The 8563-nt window shown below is 43.7% G+C and overlaps 1 long non-coding RNA gene across 1 annotated transcript; it reads right to left on the reverse strand.

Annotated features, from left to right (window-relative positions):
• Positions 1 to 6237: 6237 nt before the first annotated feature.
• Positions 6238 to 8333, reverse strand: LOC109378524 (uncharacterized). The gene is made up of 3 exons (XR_002123006.1): positions 8220 to 8333; positions 7105 to 7146; positions 6238 to 6311 (listed from the first exon to the last, which is right to left on the reverse strand). It is a non-coding gene; the product is annotated as an uncharacterized LOC109378524 (long non-coding RNA).
• Between the last annotated feature and the right edge of the window lie 230 nt (positions 8334 to 8563).

Genomic DNA, 8563 nt, shown 5'->3' on the forward strand with positions numbered 1-8563 from the left:
TGCTACGAAAACTTTCCTCCATGCATCACACCCCACTGCCTCTCAAATTCACTGTTCACTTATTCAGTCAACAAACACTGATTTAGCAAAGCACTATGAAGCCCCGATTAAGAATGTGGGGACTGTGACCCACTGGCCTGGATTCAAATCCCATTCCTCCCCAACCCTGGACAGGCGCTCTGCCACCTTGAGAATTCCACTCAGCCCCTTGGGGAACTCAGTGTCCTCAACTGTCAGATGGAGACACTGACATTCCGAACCCCAGCGACCTGCTGGGAGGCACCACCCTGTCATCCCATGTGGTACCTGGCCCGTTGCGAACTCTGGATAAATACCAACCATGTAGTAAGTATGTACAATCCTGACAATGCTTAGACTCTAGGCAGGGGAGACAGTCAGCTCACCAACCAGAAAACTAAGGAATTAGTTAAATGACTGAGTGTCCAAGATTAAGGTTCCAAGAAAGTGGGGTGCTCTAGGACATCAAGCAGAGCTGCTGTCACGCCATAGCAGCATGGCACTGTTGTCCGAGCCCTTAGCCAGGCTGGATCTGTGGCCACATCTGCAAGCATCCTGGGACAGGAATTGTGACAGCTCCCAGGATGGAATATGTGTCTCTCACCAAGGAAGCCTCACTACAGGGTCCAGCCCAGAATGTCTGGGGCCCTCACGTAGCTCCTGCCTGCCCGGCTACCCTACGTTCTCAGCGGCAGCGAGGGAGGCAGGGCCACTGAAAGGTGGCCTCAAAACGCTCCTTTCTCCAACAGGCTCAGGAGATGTTGGGCAAGTTCGTTTCTGAGAGACAGGCAGGGATTTTGGTTTCTGGCGCTTGTTTGCACAAAGGATCTCAGCCTTCTTTCTCCTGACATGCAGCTTAAACACACTAGCTGACCCTTAAATGGAATCCCCACAATTCCACGGCTCCTTCCAAGAGAATTTCACGGGGGAGGGAGGACGGGGGCGATGCATTGTATCCTCCAGGCTTTATTCCTCCACCGAAGGCACAATCTGTTTAGGGTTGAAGACGCGATGCTAAATATGTCTTCTGGTTTGTTTGGGTGTATTTTTCTCTTTTACCTTTTAACCAAAACACAACACAAAGCAAGTGCCCTGATTGCATTCAGCTGTTAGGAGGGAAGTAACTAGGCCTCCCCACCTTCTCTGGCAGAGATCAAACGTGACTTTCTCAAAAAAACAAAAAGTGGAAAGTTTACAAATACAGAGCCCAGAATCGCTAAGCCAGTGATGTGTGCATTCAACGTGCTCGCTGGTCACATGGGCCTCCGTGCTTTTCCCGTAAACCCATATGCAAAGATGGCACTAGGGCCGCTTTCTACCCTTCTACCAAAAAAAGCAAAAAAAGCAAAAAAAAAAAAAAAAGCCCAGAAGATGCAATTATCTTTGCATCAGCTAAGGCCGGCCCTACCAGCCTGGATGGCAAATTGAAATATAGAAATATTGGAAACTGAAATTGGTCAAACAGGCTGGTTTAATTCATCTTCTGAAACAATATTGCCCCAAACCAGACTATTCCTATACATGAAGTCTGAAAGTGCTTTTCCTTGCTGGGTTTCTGAAACTTGAAATATTTTCAACTAAATGAGAAAGCGTTCACTGTTGAATGGCCTATTAGAGCTGTCACAAATGTGATTTCTGGAAATAAACAAGATCGTAAGAAGGCTGGATGGAGCAGAAAAGTAAGTCAACATTAATAGGTAGTGTAATTAAATTATCCCTTAAGCCAAGGTGCCAAGTGACACAAAATTTTTTGTGTTCATTCTGATATGTTCACCTCCCTGGGCCTGAACAAATCTTAACGGATCTCTCTCCAGAATTGCTCATTTTATTTTATGCAGTTTCTATGGAGCAAATAGTTCTCTGTTCTGCTAGCGAACCAAAGTACTTCTACTTCGGACATACAAGTTCTTATTGTCTCCATATCATTTTACAAACGTTCACTTGATACAAACGTGGCTCAATAAACAATGTTTATTTTTTAATGGTTAGTGTCTTGCTCAAGAAAATCAGAACTTAGTTTCAGGAAGATTTATTTTCATTTTAACTATTGTTCACTGGTCACTGCCACTCAATACTTAAAATGACTTGCTCCCCAAAGGGCAAAATCTTTAAAGCAGAACAGAATTTATTTAAACAGCTGGGGTTTTGCACAATTATTTTATTAATACGTTGACTTGAGTTATGAATAGTTGGTGACTTACACAGTTTGTAAATACATACAGGTATAAAAGCTGGCATGTCTCTTAATTAAATTTTTAAAGAACAATACATGGACTAATTACTACCAGACATGATGAAGTCATTAGACTCTGCTACATTATGTTATATTTCTATGTCTTTAACTAGTATTTCACATTCGAAGTCTAATTAATTCCTCCCCGCCATCTTTTTGTTTTTCAAGGACAAATGATAACATTATTTTTAGGAAAAGAAATACCGTTTTGTTGCTGTTGTTGAATTCATTTCTTTAAAAGAGTTGTCAATGTGCGCACTATTTCTTTTTAAATAAATAAAAAAACACGATATGGCAAATTATTCCGTAAAACTAATAACAGAATCGTGTTGTCCCACGAAGAATGGAAACATTGAAATCATTTTAAAATGTTTTCAAATAATTTTAATTTTGACATTAAATATGTTGAAGAACATGCTCGATATTCTTTGGGATTCTCTTTAGCGAGAGATAAGGATAGGAGAAAAAAATGGGGGGAGATGGAGGTTTAAAACCTCTAAAGCTGTTGATACTGTTTTAGCAGGTGCTGACACAATGAAATACAATGTCCAGTGTGGATATTCTCACATATACATATTCATCACAATCAGAAGGAAAACACTTTTTTGAGAAGGTGAGATTCTGATGTCACTAGCTGTATATGCCTGATTTTACTTGGCCATTTGTGTGCATAGAAAGTTCCATGTAATATTATAATGTACATTCTTCATGATTATTGTAGGAGAATCGTAAGGCTAGCTTTTATTTCTCAAAACATAGACAAGCAATTGATACAATATTGAAATGGCTGCTAAGCGTCTTCCATTTTTATATTGAACATTTCCAGGAAGTATTTCTTTGAACTCTAGCTGGGCACTGTCTCAGGCCATCTCAGGACGGTGAGACGTTTGGTAATTAACATTTGGTGTAAATACTTTCAATACTCTTGGATAGTTTGCACATTTCAGGCGATGTCTGGAAAAAAGGTTTTCTTCTTAACATTTAGAGCTTATTGGACACCCTCCGGGAGAGGTGAAGGGAAGACCTGACATGATTTGGGGCTAAATCTCAGTATCTATCTTCCCCACCCCCAACCCCATTGATCACTCACTCTAGAAGTAATATCGCCATCTACTGGACAGCAGCCATACGTCCCTAAGAAGCCAAAGGTTTCTGTTTCAGCAATCCAAATTAGAAAGCTTAAAAATATATAGTTAAGGTGTAGAATGCCATTCATTATCTGAGGGACAGGAGAACAAGAATGAAATAACCAAAAGCAAAGGAAAGCGGCAATAGCTCTTTTCCACATCTCTGCTCTATGACAATTTTGAAAACTGGCTCTAGCCCATCACCCTACCAGACCCCAAAGAGGAAAAGAAGTTAAGAACAGTGCTATTTTTAATTTCTAAGCGTTTTATAGTGGTTATGAATTTCTGGAGTGGAGGATTATATTTTTCACCAGTCAGCTCCCTTTTTCTTCCCACATTTCCTTGGGGCTGGGGGTGTAAGAAAAGCACATATAAACAAACACACACACACACACACACACACACACACACACACACACACACACACACACACTCCTTTGGAGTTCTTTAACCTAACAAGGTTTTGCGAACACAAGAACACAAAACTGGGATAACCCAAATATTATTCTAAATTCTTTTTTTCAGGCACTTAAGCAAAACAACTACCATTTTTGAAGTTTATGTAACTTTTCCTTATAAATATAATCACATTCCGATTATACATCTACAATTACAAATGTTGATTTCTGGATTCTCTCATGCAAATAACCATCTTGCTTTCCTCTTTCTTCCTGCCCCTAACTGATCACTGGATTTTCCTTGAAATTTGAGCATTAATTGCTTTTTCTCTTGGTAATTAAAGGTAAGGTATTCTTTTCACGAGAGAACTACATTGTTTTACAATTTCCCACACTGTTTGGAAGAGTTTCATGGAAAGGAAAGGAGTTAGTTGTGGCCTAGAATATTAACATATGTTTTCTTTACAATCCTCTTAACATTTGACAAGATGTTCAGAAGATTGTTTTTTAAACAGACAACTTATGTTAAATGAAAATTACAATTAAATTAAGTATCACCATTCACCCATTTTAAAAGGAGAACATTTTTACTGAACCTTATTTTTCCTTATTACACATCATTAAAAAAATGTTTTAAGTGTCCTCAGAGCCTAAAGTCAGGCTTGCTATTGTATTACAGTCACAAATTACTTCATTTCATATACTTCGTGTGTGTGTGTGTGTGTGTGTGTATCAATGTATTTACATTTTGTAACTTAATTTCCCTCACACTAGAGTTTGAAAAATCTGGACATTATAAAGGCAAACTCATATTCTGCTGGAATGAAATGAAAAAATGAAAATTTTTTAAAATTCATTTTATTAGGTAAATTCAATGGGGACGCACTGTTCGGCCCTGAAATAAACCAGCCTGCTTCTGTGTACTTTCTCCATCTTTCAGAGCCTTAAAATGAAAATTGGAGTCGCTGCAATTGGTAAGCACACTCTCCCCCTCCCCTTCCTATCCGATGTTTGTGTAGAAATTGTAGAGTCTCTTTTCCTAAACGTGGGGAATGGTGCTGAGGGTTGACAAGAGGGAGTTCAGGCGAGGAGCCCCGTGGAAAGTTAACTGGGAGAGAAAGAGACGGGAGGCAGGACAGGACAGGACAAACCAGGTCAGAGGCTCGCAGGCGAAAGACCATGGAGTACTCACAATTTCCAGGGTCTGCAGCTGTCTCTCTCCTGGTCCCGATTCCAAAAGGAAATGTAGCTCTTTTGTGCAGAACCAGAAATGAACATCCAGGAAGCTGGCAAAATCACTAGCTAAACAATCAATAGAGGAAACACAACAAATTTGAAAGACCAAATTTGGTTTTTTTCTCCAATAAAGGAAAAGAAAATAGTCAAGGGGAAGATGGGGGGGGGGCGAAAGGACATATTTTAATTCTTTCCTGTGACCTGAGCTGGGGTCCCAGGTTAATCTAAGTTCGAATGTGGATATTTGCTCTCCTCCAGCCACATGCTATCAAGGATCACTTAAATGACGGCAATGGATGTAGGCTTTTCGCAAACCCCGAAATCCGCTGCGCGAAACGGTCGGAGTTCCTGCCGCAGATCTGAAATGAGTTTTCCTATGAAAATCCACTTTAAAACTCAGCGACCCCCACCCCTAATGAATGCCTTCAGTGACAGGAAACGTTAACCATTTTAAGCGTTTTATTTGCATTTGCTCGGAAGCTGAGAGAGTGAGGGGGGAAAAATGTACATTTAATGATTGGTCGTGAAATTGAGATCAATGGAGCAAGCAAGCATGGGCGTCTGTGTTTCTGAGCAAGGGGGTGGGGGTGTGGGGGGGTGCGCATCCCGGGTCCTGAATTAGCCCCAGACAAGAGTGACCTCCCCTCGAATTCCCACAGGAGCAAGGAAGGATGTTGCAGTTGAGCCATATTTCAAATTCTCTTCTGTTGTTGATAAATTACAAGGCAACATCCTTCCACTTTTCAGCCGAGGAGTCTAAAGCAAAGTGCCGTCTTGCAACGTTTGTGGTGCCGAGATGTTATTTTGTACGAGTTGTTTTCTCCCTGGGATCAAAAGGGGAAAAAAAAAAAAGATTCCCCCCCACCCCAATCAACTCAATACTGACGCTCAGAAACACACGGAATGTGTATAACATTGTCCCTCAGAAATCCATCTTGAATTTTTTTTTTTAAGCGCTCTCTTTGATCAAAAGCCGGCAGAGAATTACATTTTTCTCCATTCTGTGGCATTTAACATGGACTAACACAGGGTGAGTTTAAACAAACAGATGGCCTAGGCATGAATACTCCTTTCAGTCTGGATAGCTGGAGGTGGGCTGGATCCATGGGGGTGCAAGGGGAGCGGGGTGCAGTCGGGAGAAATAGTTAGAGAGAGGGGAGAAAAGCTACAAAATTTAGCGGGGACGCTGAGACAAGAATAAACTCCTGATGCCAAAAATGTCTTAACTACCTCTCTCCATCCACCGTGAGCCTGCAATCTTCTCGCAAGGGTGCAGGGTAACTGTTGAAATTCTTCTGCCTACAAGATAAATGGCCTACTTTATTCCAGAGTGTCAAGTAGGGAAACAAAACAAAACAAAAACCCTTCAAAGTATATTTTCAAAAGATAATCTAATGCATAATGAGTGCCCGGTAAGAGGGGCGTGTGGGGGAGAAGGGCCAGCTCCTGGTGGGAAATTCCACATGGGAGTCGTGCCCCAGCCGCCCAGAGAGGGACTGCGGGGAAACTGAGAAAGGCTGGCCTTGGTTGAGGGTCTTCAAGGGGCGTGAAGCATATCTACTGCCTGGGTGGCCTCCCGTGTGTGGATTCTCGGTCACCGACACAACGGCGGTGAAACCCTTGCCCAGCGGGTATATATGAGGGTGTGCAAAGCTGGGGCGCAAATCCTGGGACAGGCGGGCACTTTGAGGTCACTGCTGCAAGAGATGCAGTTTACGATGTATCTCCTCATGTTTGAAGAGCCGAGGTGCTGTCTGGGTTCTAGTCTCCCTGTGATGAGCTGGCCCTGAAGGCTCCCCCTTCACCTCAGACATCTACCTGAACCCTGCTGCTCCTCCACAGGGCAAGGAGACCGGAAGAGGGACAGCTATCCTTGCCACTTCCCTCCTAGCCCCAAGACCCCTCGCCTCTCCACATCCCAGGTGTTAAAAGAAGTCCCTCCCCAAATCCCAGCCAATTGTTTGCACGGGGTCTGTTACTGGCACGGGGGTGGGGGGGTGGGACGGGTTTGATAAGATGCAGAGGGCATCGCAGAGAATCACCCAAGACGGCTTCCCCATTTTCCTCCTCACTGCTCGCACACAAGCCTAACCTCTCCTCCGAGTCCCTTCCCTCCTGTGCTCCAGGCGGACGGCTGAAAGGAAGGGAAGAAACAGTTACAGGTCATGGAGAGTAATTTATTAGCGATCCGCGCATGCCCCGGGAGAGCACAGTTAATGAAAGGCCGGGCGTTTTCTGAAGGCTCAAAGCAGAGACGAGGAACCAGGACACTAAACTGCAAATGCTGACAAGGCCAGGCTGATGTGTGGAAACTCGGGAGGTCTTTAGCACCCCATCACCCAGCGACCACCCCCCTACACACACACACACACACACACACACACACACACACACACACACACACACACACACACAAGATCTCACCGCCGTCTCTCCGTTTCCCAGGCTGCCAGCTAATGGGTACACCCCCGGCTCTTGGTTGCTCCGATTCCAGCTTTCCAACCATGTTGGGGCAGACAAATCCCCAAACCTAGAGCCGGCAGGGTCCTGACAACTTAGCCCAGGCTAGAGAGGCTACAGGGGAGGAAAAGGAAGAATGTTCTAGAAGGACACAGTGCCCAAACCCCGGGCCCAGAAGGCGAGTGACATCCACTTTTCTCTTTCACTGAACTTTCTCTGAAACACCAAAAAATAATCCAGGGGTAGCACATGTGTATGTGTAAAAATAATTTACAGACTGCACACAAACGGGCGCGCGCGCGCGCACACACACACACACACACACACACACACATACACAGACACACACACCACACAAATACGTTTTATTTTTAATTTATTTACTTAAAATACCAGGCTATTTCTTCTTACTAAAGGTCTTTCTCATACTGTGTTACCCCCCCCTCTCTTCAACAGAACTTCCCTCCTTAATGTAAACGAAGGCATTTCCCACAGCCCTTTTGCTGGAATGTTCTAAAATGCTAGCATCGACACATTTCTATTTCATTTTATTGCAGAAACGTTATTTTATGGCACAGAGTGTGTGGTGTGTGTGAAAAGTGGGCAGAGGAGGGGGGGTTCTGCTGTAGAGGCGAGCCCCCGCAGTGCCGTCGGCCTCATATAAATCCTGAAAAGTGACAGTAGGAGCTGGCAGGAGAATTTGGGAAACCAACAGACAAAATATACAGTGCAGCCCATAGGCCTCACCTTTACGAGGCAGAGAGCTTCTGGGATGGATGGGCCGGGACCTCCGAGGCCACTCATTAGGCACTTGATGAATTGGACATGGGGCCCATGGCTCTCCTGGGGCAGTGAAATGCTCGAAAACCAAGTTTTATTAACCTAATAAAATGAAAGGGGGAAAAAAAAGTCAGGAAAATTTCAGCTGGAAGAATAAATGCAGGGGACACAGTAAGTTAACCTACTTTTAATATATTTAGAACCGTTTTGGCAGCCAAGAGCAGTTCCCAAAAAGACCCTGAGTTTCTGATGGTAGATTTCAGCTGACTGGCTAGCAGCATGCAACAGCAGTCAACAGCAATGCAGGGATG

Source organism: Hipposideros armiger, unplaced genomic scaffold (genome assembly GCF_001890085.2).
Source record: "Hipposideros armiger isolate ML-2016 unplaced genomic scaffold, ASM189008v1 scaffold_19, whole genome shotgun sequence".
Lineage (NCBI taxonomy): Eukaryota > Metazoa > Chordata > Mammalia > Chiroptera > Hipposideridae > Hipposideros > Hipposideros armiger.